General features: G+C 55.2%; 1 protein-coding gene across 2 annotated transcripts in view; it reads right to left on the bottom strand.

The window, feature by feature from the left end:
- EPB41L1 (erythrocyte membrane protein band 4.1 like 1) overlaps positions 1–13236 on the bottom strand; it is a 103396-nt gene extending 90160 nt beyond the window's left edge. For both annotated transcript variants that reach the window (XM_040638255.1, XM_040638257.1), the window contains exon 1: positions 13180–13236. The gene's annotated coding sequence lies outside the window, so the exon portion shown is untranslated. The remainder of the gene's footprint in view (positions 1–13179) is intronic.
- Positions 13237–14452: the final 1216 nt, after the last annotated feature.

Below are 14452 nucleotides of genomic sequence, written 5' to 3'. Positions count from 1 at the left end.
CAGGAAATTCAGAACTGGAAGGACCAGAGGTTCAGCCCAAGGCCTTTGTTTTTACAGGTAGGGAAACTGAGGCCCAGGGAGGGGAAGGGGCCCACCTAAGGCCAGGAGTGAGTCTGTGGCTGTGTCAGGATTCGAATGCAGGTCTTCCGACTCTTAGGTTAGCTTTCCCGGACCTACAGAGTGAAGGGCCTGGAGCAGACGCTGCCCGGGAGAAACGAATGAGTGAATGAAGAAGCGGACCCATCACCTCTACGGCTGAGGGAGTGGAGCACAGAAATCTATGTGGTGCTTCCATGGGGACCGCAGCCTCACTCTGGTGTCTCACCCCATGAAAGATGTAGGCAGGAGGAAGGCCCTTCCATTCACCAAAGCTCAAGCTCCACCAGGAGCCAATCACAGCACTGGAAGGAGGCAGAAACTTTGGTTCCCCTGGCAACGCAGACAAAGGTCTCTCCTGAGCACAGCAATCAGCTGGAGTAGGGATGTGGACTGCCTCCACCCCATCCAGAGAGGGTTCTCGTCTCCTTTCCTCATAAGGAAGGAACCAACCCAATCCTTCAGTGCTCACCCCCAGCCTCCAGCTACGTGCCTAGGCCCATCTCAGATTGGAAGGATGGGGACGGACGGGCTTCTGAGTGGGGAGCTGCAGACAGTACTTGAGTCCTGCCCAGTCTGCGGGTATCTACTGTCACCAGGTGTGTGCCTCGGAGCTGGGATGGGGGCCTGTGTGGATGTGTGTCAGTTCGTCACCCCCACACTCCTCGGAGAGGCAGGGCCAGCTGCAGAGCCAAGCACGGCCTGGAGCAGGAGGACCGGCACCCGGCCCAAGCCCAGCTCTGGGATTAATTTACAAGCGGACCCAAGCAAGTCTCATCCGCTTTGCCAGGGGTCTCATTTTCCCCCATCTATAAAGTGCGAGATCTAAGACCGACGGTTCTCTGGAACAACAGCCCCCAGTCCATGCTCACCAAAAAATAATGGGGAGAGGGGACGAGGAGGAGCTTACCTTTTGAAAGGTTGCCTAGCCCAGGCCAAGGCCCTTGGAATACACACCACGTCCCACTAACTGGAATTGCTTCTTTCTACACACTTTGAGGAAAAGGAAGAAAATCACGAGAAAACGATGGTCCCTTGAAAACAGCTTCCAAACAACACCCCCAGCTTTGGTCACCTACAGGCCAGGCTGTCCCCTCCCTCGTCCAGTCCCTAGCCCCACAAGGAGGAAGTGTGCACAGCGCTGGAGTGAGCTCTCTTGTCACTCAGGGAGGGGTCAATCACTCAGAGATTCCAGAAAGGTTTTCCACATGGAGAGTCAGAATGAAAACAGAAGTTTCTCAGAAAGCTCCTTGATTCCAGAAAAGTCAAACTGTTGACATCAAAACCCACATGCATCCGCTATGCATTCAGCTCTGCAATCCCTCAGTCTCCCTATGGAGAAATCCTGCAGCCATCCAGGACACGGCTGCCTTCCCTCCCCTCCCACCCCCACCCCTGCTTCAGGCCCTGCACCCTGATCTGGTTTCCCTCTTCCCTACTTCTCCGCGCCCGAGTTTCTCAGCCCACCACACCCATAGCCTGCCCACTGGTCTCCGGCCTCCAGCCTTGCTCCTGCAACCCACCCTCCCACTGCCAGAAATCAGATCACCCCGTTCCCAACCTAAGGGCGTGCAGTGGCCCTCATTGTCCCCCGATCAAATTCCAGCTCCCGGCCCAATATACACGTGCTCGGGAGCGGGGCCTGCCTGGGCTCCACTTTCCTTTCCTGCCATCCCAAGAGGGACAGCCATCTCAAGCCACTCCAGGGCACCCTCCTGTTTCATGCCTCTGCACCTTGCTCTTCGCACTGGGGATTCCCGCTGCCTTGAACGCCCTTTCCAAAGCCCCTGCTGTAGAGTGAAGGGGACAGCTCCCCTCACGGAGTGCTCGGTATGTGCCAGGCCCTTCGTCAGGCCCTGTGCATTCACTACTTCGTTCACTATCACCAAGACCCTAGGAGGCCTGCACTAAAGGTGGCCTCTTGACAGCTGAAGAAACAGAATCAGACCCGTGACCAGGCAAGGCAGAAGTCACATGGCTGATAAGGAGGCAGAGCCAGGGTAGAAATTCAAGCATCTGCCACTTAGGCGGCCAGGCTGACCCCTCAGGGACAGTGCAGTGGTGGGCGATGTGGAAACAAAACCCCCAGCACATTCCCAATAGCACCACTTCCGTGTGGGCCTCTGGGGATAGTCTGCCTCAGAGAGTGCCTCCAGAGGGGCCCCAGCCGGGTCCCCGTGTGCTCCCCGACTGGCGCTCCCCGCCACCACACAGCATGAGCTCTGCAAGCACACACAGGGTCTGGGCTCACATGGCAGGAGGACCGCTCTACAGCTACCACTACCGACCCAGCAAGGCCTCCCAGCAACGTCTTTCAGGAAGTCTAACTCTCGGCCCAGCATCAGGGACCACCAGGACCTGGTACCAGTTCGCCTTCTCAACCTTGCCCACTGTAGCCCTGGCCCCCAGGCACACACGCTCAGCCACAACACACTGGGGGGTATTCACCACCCGTGTTGCTTCTCACTAAAAGCTGCTGTTTATTGAGCACCTACTAAGGCCAGGCCCTAAGCTGGGCACTCTGCTAGCACTCGCATGTCTCTACAACTCATTCATTCATTCATCCAGCGAATCCTGCTTGAATACCTACTATGTGCTGTGCAATGTGAAGTCAAGAGTGAACATTACATGGAAAATAAAACACAAATGGTTACAAACTGTGATAAGTGTAACAAGGAGTCAAGAGGCAAAGGCAGAGAGCAGTCCAGCGGGGCGGGGAGGGAGGTGTCTAAGAAAGCTGAGTCGTAAAGGAGAAGAAGGACCCAAGGCTGCCAAGAGCCACAGAAAGAGAATTCTAAGCAGAAGGAACGGCAGGTGTAAAGGTCCTGAGGCAGGGAAGAATTTGTTACACAGAGAGAAGACTCCTACAGCTGAGCTGATGACCAGCGGGGAGCTACATGGCTAGAGGGAGAGGCCCGGACCAGCTTATTCAGGGCCCTACAGGCCATGATAAAGAGTTGAGTTTATGCTACGGGCAGAGGAAAGACACTGAGTGATAAGGTCTGATCTGTGTTTTACAAACATCACTTTGGCTGCCACTTGGAAAGGAGACTTGGGAATATAAATAATGTATGTAACTTATGCAAAGTAACTGGCATTGTGCTGGCTCAAAACACGCTAATTCCCTTTCCTTCTCTCTCTCCCCCATCCCAGGCTGCAAATGTCCTCTTTAGCTTCTATTCCTTCTCCTGATCTATACATTGTCAGAATTTGAGTTTTCTGAGGACATATGATCTGCATACTTTTGACTGTCAGACGTGATCCAGCAAAAGGATACGACTTGCCCGGCGTCGTATGGTGGGGCTGTGGCAGTGGAAGAGAGGGTGCCTTCCCTTTCCCCTGAACGGGACCCTGGGCTGATCTGCAGGTCAGGAGGAAGCAGAGGCAGCACATGCTGAGGCTTCCGCCTGGGTTCTTGTTCTCCCCCACCTTACCGTGGAGCAGCTCAGAGAGCCTGGTTCTCGGGCAAATTCCAGGCTCAGGATAAGGGAGAGGGGCCTATAGTAAGCCCCACCCCTAGGTACACTCTCTTTCTGCTGAAGCCAGCCAAGGGCAGGCCAGAATACAGACAGAAAACCCTTCTAATGGAGACTGGATACTGGCTAGGATGTTAGCTGCTCCCGTCACCACCCCCAGGAAGCAAGAGAGGGTTGTGGCCCTCATTTGACCCGTTCTGAGGCTGGGTGTGCTCTAACTTGTTCCGGAGATGGAGAGAAAATGGCGGAGCTTTAACTGGAATCCTAGGATGTGGCTGCTTGAGGATTGAAAAGCCCAAAGCCCCACTGGACAGATGAAGACAGAGGTCCAATAGGGGATTTGCCCACAGTCACATGCTGATGAGGACTCCCACAGCTCTGCTTTCCAGCTCCCTGGGCAGCTTCCCTAAGAAAGGTGGGAAAGAGGACAGAGGGGAGGCTGGAATTGGGAGGGGGGGGGGGTCAAGGACAGGGCAGCACTGCCTCCTCTGGCCTGCCCTGCCTGAACTCCCAGATTTCCCACAGCTCACGGGTGTGGCAAAACCTGCCAGACCAGTCCCCACGCCAGGGCCAAGTGGCACAGCCCGGAGCTGCAGGGCCTCGGGTAGGTAGGCTACAGACACCCGGAGCTGGGGGGCAGGGCGGGCCCAGAGAGGTTCCTCCTCCGCCTGCCGGCCAGGCCGCACAGGCACTGCCCCGGGGCCAGGATGGGGGCTCACACTTGGAATGAGGCACAGCCAGGACGCACCAGGCGTCCTGTCCCCAGCTGGCACAAGGGCCTGCCCTCTGCTTCCCTTCCTCCTCCGGAAACTCAACACGCCAGCTGTCAGTGCCACTAGAGCAAGAGATCCAGGAACTTATCTGAGAAACATAGCAGGAGGCAGGGAAATGTGACAATAATGATGCCCAGACGCTTCCCCCTCCCAACCACGGCCAACAGGATGAAGTCCTGCCACCCTGTGACCTGCCAGGCCCAAGGCCCAGGAACCAGCTGAGCATAGTAGATGCATCCGTGGGGGGAGGGGATCAGGACAGCTGTGTTCTCACAGAGCTCTGGGACGCTCAGTGCAGACTCGGGAAAACCTGCCCTCCCAGGCTTGGGTCTCACCAGCCTTCCTGAGGAGGGGCTGGGTCAGCTCTGTAGTTTCAGGAAGCTTGAAGCTTCGCTCTCACCCTGTCTCCACCCCATCTCTCACTACCTCCTGCCCAAAGGAAAGCACAAGAGTGTACACCCACAAGTGCCCAGACCCTGCGACACAGGGCTGGCTTGTGTCGGGGGTGCCTTGCTGGAAGGGTTCCGGCAGCACCAAAGCCAGCCTGGCACAGCGGAGCCCACAGGACAGTGGGCAGATCCTCAGGCCAGACTGTGTGGGAGGTGATGATCCGACCAACTTTTTCCTGGTGCTCAGAGACATTCCCAAGGCCTGACAGACCCAGGAGCCAGCTGCTAGGCAGGAAGGGACCTTGGCATCAGCCTAGGCTCCTGTGAGCACAGAACACAGGAGCCAGGCAGGTGCCCCCCTCACGTCAGGGACTATTCTCCTATCTCAACCAATCCCCTCCTTTGGTAGACAGGAAGGAAGAGGCCCAGAGAGAGGCAGGGACTGCCCTAAGGTCACACAGCAAGGCACAGCAGAAGTGGACCCACCGCTGAGAACGGACCCCCAGCCCCGGACTCCTATCACATGCTACCTCCCACAGCAGAGACATTTTTCCAAATCCAAAATCATGCACCCCACATCCTCACCACCCCCTGGGAACGGCCAGAGACTGGTAAGAAGTCTGCTGTTCGACACCGATCATGCCCGCTGCGTTCACCTCTGCGTCCTGGCACATGGGGCAATGTGGAGGCCAAACCTATCCCAGGCCCAAGCACCGGAGTGCAGGTGGGGGGAGCAGGAAACAGTAGGGAGAAAAGATGAATCTGGCTTTTCGGGGCTCAGGATGCAGACAGGCTGTATGGAAAAGGCAGGGACACTGTTGGCACAGAGCTCTAGAAATCCTGGGCCCAAAGATGAGAAACAGGTTGCCTCCCACTCACACCACATGTACCTCAAGGCCTGTATGTGTGTGTTCCTGTGACTTGACAAGGTCACTGAGCCAGTCACTCGGTCATTCCTTGGGTCATTCACCCACTCTGCAAAAGTTAGGGCGTGACAATGTCATGCCGCCAGGCCCCGAGGCCGGCACCCACTGGACCTCTGGCCCGGAGTTGAGCTGCCTGGAGATCCAGGCTGAAGTCGTGGCAAGCCACCCGCCCCTCTCAAGACCCACAACTGCATTTGTAAAGTAAACACCTGCCTCCGTTCCGGAGTGCTCTGAAGGCTACGCACAGTGACGGATATGAACGTGCTTTGTACACTGTGAAATGCCAGAAAGACAGAAGAGATTATTAATAACAATAACACTGCCATCACTAGCCCTGCTGGCCCCACAGAGCCCCAATCTCTAAATGTCAACTGTCATCATCTCTGCAGTTATCAACGACACAGTAACTCCCACCCACTATGAAGCACTTGCTGTGTGCCAGGCACGGTACCAGACACGTGGCCTGCATGCTCTCGTTTGGGCTCCCTAACCTCCTAAGTAAGCACTCAGGCTGTCCCCATTTTACAGACGGTAAGACTAAGGCACAGAGAAATGAAGTATCTCGCTCGAATCCACACAGGAGGTGACAGAGCAGGGTCTATCCTCAAGTGTGTCTGAGTCTGGAGCTCGAGCTCCTTTCAGCTTCATGTCACCTTGTTTAAAGCGACTCCCCACGTGCCAAAGCCTGATGTGGTCCTGAAGGGACGTGCTCACTTCACTGACCATGGTATAGTAACCCTAGAGGTAGACAGGACTGGCTAATTCTGTTGTCCTTGTTTGACAAATGAGGCAACTGAGCCCCCAGGAAAACTTGGCAAGCACGTGACTCAGCTCATTGGCCGCAGAAGACCAGAAATACAAAGGGCTGTAGAGAGTGGATCCAGACAGGGAAACTGAGGCTAAGAGAGGGAAAGGGACCTGCCCAGGTCATTTGTTCAGACCTTTCCTGAGACCTTCTCAGGAACACGCACACGAAGAAGGCAGTGTTTGCTCTTCCAGTTTTGAAACGCTGTCCCTCCTGCACTGCGGGCCCCCCGCTCCGCACCCAGGCCTCGCTGTGGCCGGCAACCGACACCAATCACTATCCTAGTCTGAGTCTCGGCTTCCCCAAGCACAAAATGAGAAACTAACCTTGGTCAGCAACAAATTCTAGAGGCCAACATGGCTTCTATAAGGCCCAGGAGGCCAGTCTCAGAGCCTTTGCTCCCTGCCTCCCCCAACTCCAGGGAGGTCTAGAGGTAAAGAACGTGCCAGCACTATATTCACAGAGTTGTGCAACTATCACCACTATCCAACTGCAGAATCCCAGTTATTCTCACCAAGCACTGAGCTGAAGCCCCCAGTGCGCCTAAGGAACCCAGGGCTCTCCCTGGTTGGGGCCAGATACTTTTCTAGGAAAGCCCAGGGTGCCCCTAGCAAGAATTTCTCTGGGACAGAAATGGAGCAAAAAGTAAACACTTAGTGGACACTGTGTTCCCCTTAGTGAAACAAAGTTGTGGATTTTCTGGGAAAGGGCCCAACACATCCACCCAGTCCAAACCTTTCCCCCTGCCCCCACTTGCCTCTCTAGCTGTCCCAAATGCAACCATTCGGTTGACCCTGGCCTCAATTTCCCCATGCACTCCCTGGGCAGCAGGCTGAAACACATGCTTCCAACAACCCACAGAGGGGTCCTCCCCAACAAATGGCAAATCTCATCCACCTTGTGGGAAGAGAAAGGCCAGCCTGTTAGGTCAGCCAAGACTGGTCAGAGTGGTAGGTTGAGACTGGTTGGGAAACTCGCAGATCCGGAGCTGATGAGTGAAACTTTATTCCACAGGCCTTAGGAAGCTTGGGAAGGTTCAAACTGGGGACATAATCCCCATATACCGGGATGCACCTAAGAGGGAGTCTCAGCAGCTGTCCTAATAGCCGTCAGCACTGGGCAATAAGAGCTCAGGTTCCCGGACACTGATTTCCCTCTTCTAGCTCTGCTCTGCCACTCGTTAGCCGTATGGCCTTGGAGAAGCCACTTACCTTCTCTGAGCCTCCATCAACCCACCCACAAAAGGGGGATAACTATACCTTTGCTGCTTTACCTCTCAGGTTTATGGGGGAGATCTGCTGGGATGATGAACAGAAAAGCCCTTTGTAGGAAAAATATAAGAGACTCCGATTCTAGTCCAGGTGTGAGCCCGGTGATAAGGACCAGGGGGATGAAACCCCCCCCCCCCATGAAAGAATTCCTCTGCCCTTCCCTGCCTCTTTTCCCTCCATAGAAATGCTGGAATCCCTCCAAGACGGGTTGGAAAAATCCAGAGATCCCAGAGAAACAGGGGTCACAGAAGGAATGCTAGACATCTGGGTCTTGTCTGGACAACGTTTGTGAAGGCTGGGCCCCCCCAGGATAGCCCCTCTAGCTCTCAGACAAGCAGCAAGCCACAGGGGAATGATCTGTATCCACATGGGGGGGAGGCTGGGGAGCAGCCAGGGCAGCCAGAGTTGGCATTTCAGAGTCCTGCTATCAGAGGAGAAGTGGGTAGGCAAGAGGGGTGGGGGAGGGGACACTGTCCTTGTTGGGTCTCCCACACTTTCATCCCTCCTGCAGGAGATAATGACGCAGCCACCTTCCTGTGACAATGGCACCTGTGTCCTTTTCCTTCTCTGAACCTCGGCTTCCTCATCTGTAAAATGGGGTGATAAGCCCTCTGATACACTGAGTCTGGGTGAATAAATATGGCTGCCATTTTTCCATTCTTTGAAACCAGGGAGGCTCCCAGGGCTAACAATACACTCATTCATTCCCCAATCTTGATTTCCTTAAGAAAAATCTGAAGGCACTCCTAGGACAGAGCCCAAGCTCTGAGGGCATTGTCCATCGTCCGACAAGGTAGATGAGATTAGCAGTGTGTGGAGAGGGAAGCGGAGAAGAGAAGGGGGCCTCTCTGTGGGTTAGAGGTACATGCTTCAGCCTGCTGCCTGGGGAGGGGCTGGGAAATCCCACCATTGGCCAAGGCTGTTAGAAACCATCCTGCGAAAGAGAGAGAGAGGAAGGGAGGAAGAAAAAGAAACCATCCTGCTTCCGTGAGCTGTGCTGTTTGGAGGGGAGGCCGATGGGGCAGTGGGCCACAGGGGGGCACTTTCCCCACCTTCACCACCAGGAGGAAATGAATGAAGGACTGACACCTGTTGGTGCCCAGATGCCCTTTGTCCACCATCCACCTGGGAGAAAAGGTGAAGGAACCGGGCACCTGTGTGCAGCAGCTGGAGACAATCAAACCTCTTCGTATCTCTGAAGAGAAGGGCATGGAAGGAGGGGCTCCCTCTGTGAAGCCTGAAAGACAGCTGGCCACCCTCCTCCCCCCACTTCTTAGTTCCAGCCAAACTGAACTGCTCCCGCTTCTCCCTTCCATGCCTTTCCTCAGGCAGCTCCCTCCTCCTAGAGAGCCTTCCCGTCCAAATCCAGCCGCTCAAGGCCCAATGGCCCCTCCCCCAGGAAGCACATTTGACTGCCATGCCTATGCTGCCCCGCTTTCCCCGCGCTCTCTCCTGAGTGACAGTTGTACTGTTCCCGTCCCTCTTCCATGGCGATTTGCACTGCTGATTAGGTCACAGCCACACCGCCACACATTTATTTCCCCTCTGGGGGACACAGATGACTGCAGCGGTTCCCAGCACAGGCTTTGAAGCTGGGCAGACCTGAGCTCCAACACCAGGTTTTGCCATTTACTAGCCATCTGACCACGGGAAAGTCACTTGCCTGACTGAGCCTCAGTTTCCTCCGGAAAATGGGCGCAATAATAGTACCTTCCCCCTAGGGTTGTTGTTGCAATTATTTTTTTTTAAGATTTTATTTCTTTATTTGACAGAGAGAGAGGGAGAGTGCACAAACAGGGGGAGCAGCAGGCAGAGGGAGGGGGGGAACCCCGCTGAGCAGGGAGTCCGATGCCGGCTCCATCCCAGGACCCTGGAATCATGACCTGAGCTGAAGGCAGACGCTTACCCAAATGAGCCCCCCAGGCGCCCCGTTGCTGCAGTTAAACGAGCTAACGCACACTAAGGATTCAGCACAGAGCCTGGCACAGAGCGAGAGCTCAGTAATGGGATTTATTTCTGGCGGTGACCTTTCAGGAGGTTCACAGAGGATTGCTCTTTACATCGGCCACAGAGCCACGTACTGGATGGATGGATTTACACGGAGGCAGATCTGCAGGCAACATTCAGAAGCCCTCTCCCGCAGGCAGAGCCGTGGGACCTGGGAGGGGCGCCTCGGCAGGTCGCGAGCTCCGCGGCATGGAGCAGCGCCAGTGGCTATCGGACGGCCACCAGAACTCCTGACCGAGGCAAACAGATGCGGTCATAGAGACGGGATCTGAAGCCGGACTCCTGGCCTCCCCTCACTCCATGACCTCCACTAACTGTGCCTCAGCTCCCCATCTCTACAATGGGGACAGTAACAGTACCCACCCAAAAGACACAGGTGGGTACTATTTATTGAGGATTAAATGAAATAATACCCATAAAGCAACAGAACACGCTCAGCACAGGGAGAGTAATTCAATAAACATGACCTATATTATCATTGTTGGCATTTGTATTACTATCACCGAAGAGAGGAGTTAGAGCCCCTTGCAGGCCTATGAACTGTTCACTGTCCTATAACCCAGGACTCCACCAACACCCTAGCATGCTCTCATGGTTCTGTCTGCCCAGCAGGCCTCACTCCCCTTCTGGTTACAGCCCTGGTCCCCCGTTAGCTACACAGGTAGGCCTATGACCCAGGCCTGGCCACTCAGAATGTCCTATCCCCCAGCAACAATGACTATCCCCTTGGATTGATACGTAGATCCTAGAAGAAAAATAGTTCCCTTTTTTCTGTCTGGGTTGCTAAGCTGGGGTAGTGGACAGAGAGTTCCTAATAAGAGCAGAGAGGAGAGACAGCAGTGGTGGGAGAGAGATGGAGAGTCCACTCGACTCCTCATCCTTCAGTTCCACAGACCGCCCCAGGATCCGTTAAAGTCCTTTTCTGGTTTAAACTGCTTTGAGTTGCGCTTTTGTCACCTTATTTATGAAAAACCCATGCCCAATTATAGAGGCCCTAACCTAGGTAAGGTGTATGCTGGCCACAGGCAGGGCAGGAGGCAGTATAATAACTGTCCCTCCTGTACATTCTGGCACAATCTCCACCATCGGGGCTGCAAGGGACAGTCTCCAAACCATGTTCTCAGGAATCACCCTGACCCAGGGGTCTTCAGACATTGCTTCCTGGAGCCCTGGGCATCTGCACCTCCCAAAACACCCGTGGAACAAAGGGCAGTGAGGGGGGGCAGCGAGATTCTGGACGAACTGCAGCCAATTCGACCACAGCAGTTTTGCTACGAACGCTACATACTGGGATTCTGCTGCCCCCAAGAGATTTGAAATACCCTACCCTAACTGCATCTCAGAAGAGCATTAATAAGTAGCCAGGCTGATGTGTCCATCTGTAACATACAGAAGAGAACACGGAGGCCCAGTTCCGGACTTGCAGGCTACACGATTTCCAGTGTTTCAGGCTCCCTGCGAAAATCTATCACTTCTCGCATTTCCTGTCTCCTCCAGTAAACCGATGGCGGTTAATACCTAGAGTCTCATCTTTCTTGGCTCTAACCCCTACAGAGCTGCCTGCTTCTGAGCCTGGCTCCTCGGCCAGCTTCCAGAAGCTTGAGGAACTTGTAGAATAAATGTATGAGCCAACCTGCACCCCCCTTTACCATGTTCACACTCCCCCCCAGCCCATGCACACACACACTTAGCTCCCCCCTGTACCCCCCTTTACCATGCTCACACTCCCCCACAGCCCATGCACACACACACTTAGCTCCCCCCTGCACCTCCCTTTACCACACTCACACTCCCCCACAGCCCATGCACACACACACTTAGCTCCCCCCCTGCACCTCCCTTTACCACGCTCACACTCCCCCACAGCCCATGCACACACACACTTAGCTCCCCCCTGCACCCCCCTTTACCACGCTCACACTCCCCATAGCCCATGCACACACACACTTAGCTCCCCCCTGCACCCCCCTTTACCACGCTCACACTCCCCCACAGCCCATGCACACACACACTGAGCTCCCCTCTGCACCCCCCTTTACCACGCTCACACTCCCCCACAGCCCATGCACACACACACTTAGCTCCCCCCTGCACCCCCCTTTACCACGCTCACACTCCCCCACAGCCCATGCACACACACACTTAGCTCCCCCCTGCACCCCCCTTTACCACGCTCACACTCCCCCACAGCCCATGCACACACACACTTAGCTCCCCCCCTGCACCTCCCTTTACCACGCTCACACTCCCCCACAGCCCATGCACACACACACTTAGTTCCCCCCCTCCCTACCCATTTGCCCAAATGTCAGGGAAAGACCAGCAGGCCCCCTCCTGGGAACTCCTAATCCATCTCCTCTAGCCTGCCTGTGCTGTGACTGTGGACAGAGGATTCCTTGTTCCCAGTGCTTCCTGCCCAGAGATCTCTGTGGGGCCCATGTGCTCATCCCCATAGCTCCTGCTCCCCAGACACACACACACACACACACACAGTTCCCCAGGGGTACAGAGGTGCCTCCAATCTAATCAAAAACAAAAACCAGAGGATTCCAGTATGACAGCATCACAGACCCCTGCCAGTTGTGCCTTACTAATAAACCACGATGACATTTGCATATTACTTCACAGCGTCCCAATCAGTGTAACTTCATTGGCTCAGCTCGCTCCCTGCCCTCACCCTGCCAGAGCCACAGAACCTCCGAGCTGGAAAAGGGTTCTGACACACCCCATGCCGGTGGTTTGCAAATCATCTTGTGCTGAGCCAAGGGAGGGTTCCCTGTCATTATCTGGAGGCTGCCGGGGGGGCTGGGGAATTAGCCAATTAGAGTCCCCCACACCTGCCCCAACTTCAACCACCCTGCACCCCCTCTGGCTATTTTGTACATTGACATTCTCTGGGGCTCAGTTGAAAAGGGGATTTTCCTTCTGGACACTGTGAAAACAACTCATTTACTCTCACCCCACCTTCCCCTGGTCCCTGCCCCCTGCCCCGACAGTATATATAGGATCCTGAGGCCAACACAAAGAAACGTGGCCACCCACGGTCACTTAGGAGTCAGTGGCAGAACCAGAATGAAAACACCCTCTCTCGAATCTAGGGGACATCTAGGAGTGGAGAAGCAAAAGAAAACCAGGGCTGCAGGGTCAGCGGATCCAACTTCAGGTCCAAAGCCATCCATCGCCAGCCACGGTGGCCCAGGCAAGCACACGGCCCAACGCAGACGTGCTTAATGAACAGGGATTTTAGCCCTACCTCAAAATAAGCCAAAACAGAGAGGACCCTCAGCACCTGCTTTTTACACCCACCAGAAATCTGTGGCCTAGACAAACTCTCATGCCTCCCAGCAGTAAAACATCTCCCAGTAGAGAGCTTGAGACCCATATGACCACCCCGAGCGCTAGAAGGAGACTTGGGCTGTGCCTGTGTAACACTCACCCCTCCTCCGTCCGCACCAGCTCCCCCGGGGAAAGGACGTCCTTGTCGGTCAGGCACCTGCAAGGAGGAAACAGCGTTAGGTCCTCCCAAACCAACGGGAGTGCGTGGACCCAGCAATGAGCTGGAAACCGAGAGGCTGGCAGTTAGCTGTCAGAGAAACCTTCGGGAAGTTGCTGAACCTGTTAAACAGAAAGGCCTGTGTGACTCCGCAGCAGAGCAGAAGGGAAAGGAACACTTCAGAAGCTGAGGCGGCCCGCGGGGGGCAGAGAGGGCCTGGGAGGCCGAGGTGAAGAGTTCAGTCTTCATTCTAAGAGCAGTGGGCAATCATTGATTCGCAGGGTAGGGAGCAGACTGGAAACGGGCAGCTCTCAGTGTGCATATTAGGGGTTCCCAGCGCCCAGACTGCGGTGGTCACAGTAGAGCTAGAAAGAGGTGGATGGATTCAAGAGATCCTTAAGAGGTGGTACCCAAAGAATTTGGTGGGGGACTAGATGTGGAGGGAGGAGGGAGCGCAGAGGCCCACCCACCCCTCAGGCACCTCCTTCCATGTGAGTCCTCCAGCTCCTGGGGCGGTAAAAAACATACCCATTGCTCTCTCAACCTGGCCTCTCCTTGCCTCGGTTTCCCCATATGTAAAACAAATACGGTTGGACTCAGTGGTCCCTACGTTCTTTTTAGCATTAACATTCTGTTCTGGCCTAATTCACTCACAGACGATTTAAGGCTTAGCGGCAGGTTCAGCCTCGTACACAACGGGGCAGGGGTGTTGGAGGGAGAAACCTCAGGTCCCCTGGACTCAGAACACTAAATCTCCGGGGGGGGGGGACAAGATGCCTCCACTTCACACAGATCACAAGAAGCAGGTGAAGAGGAAGGTCACTTGGGCTGAGGGCGGACCAGCAGGAGCAAAAGCTGCGAGCCCCACTGCCTGCTCTCTACCGCAGCTCCAGAGGCCAGCACAGGCCTCAGGACACTGTCACTCCAGCTGTGACATCAGTCACCCAGCAGCTGCCCCTGGCTTCCCCATCCACTGTTTTCCAGAGTCTGGGGTTAACCACAGAGGCCAGGTAGCGAGCATGCCTAGGGAGACGTGCAGGACAGCGGGTAGAAGTTTGGGATGGTTTGAATTCCGGCCCCATCTCTCTCTCTCTCTCCCCCCTCCTCTCTCTCTCACTCATTCTGAGGCCCGGGGCAAGTCACTTCACTGCTCTTAGGCTTGGTTTCCTCCTGTGGTAGATCGGAGTGACAGTGTCTGCTCCCAGGTCCAGCAGGA

Source organism: Ursus maritimus, unplaced genomic scaffold (assembly GCF_017311325.1).
Source record: "Ursus maritimus isolate PB19 unplaced genomic scaffold, ASM1731132v1 scaffold_22, whole genome shotgun sequence".
NCBI lineage: Eukaryota > Metazoa > Chordata > Mammalia > Carnivora > Ursidae > Ursus > Ursus maritimus.
This window is presented reverse-complemented; position numbering and strand designations above follow the sequence as displayed.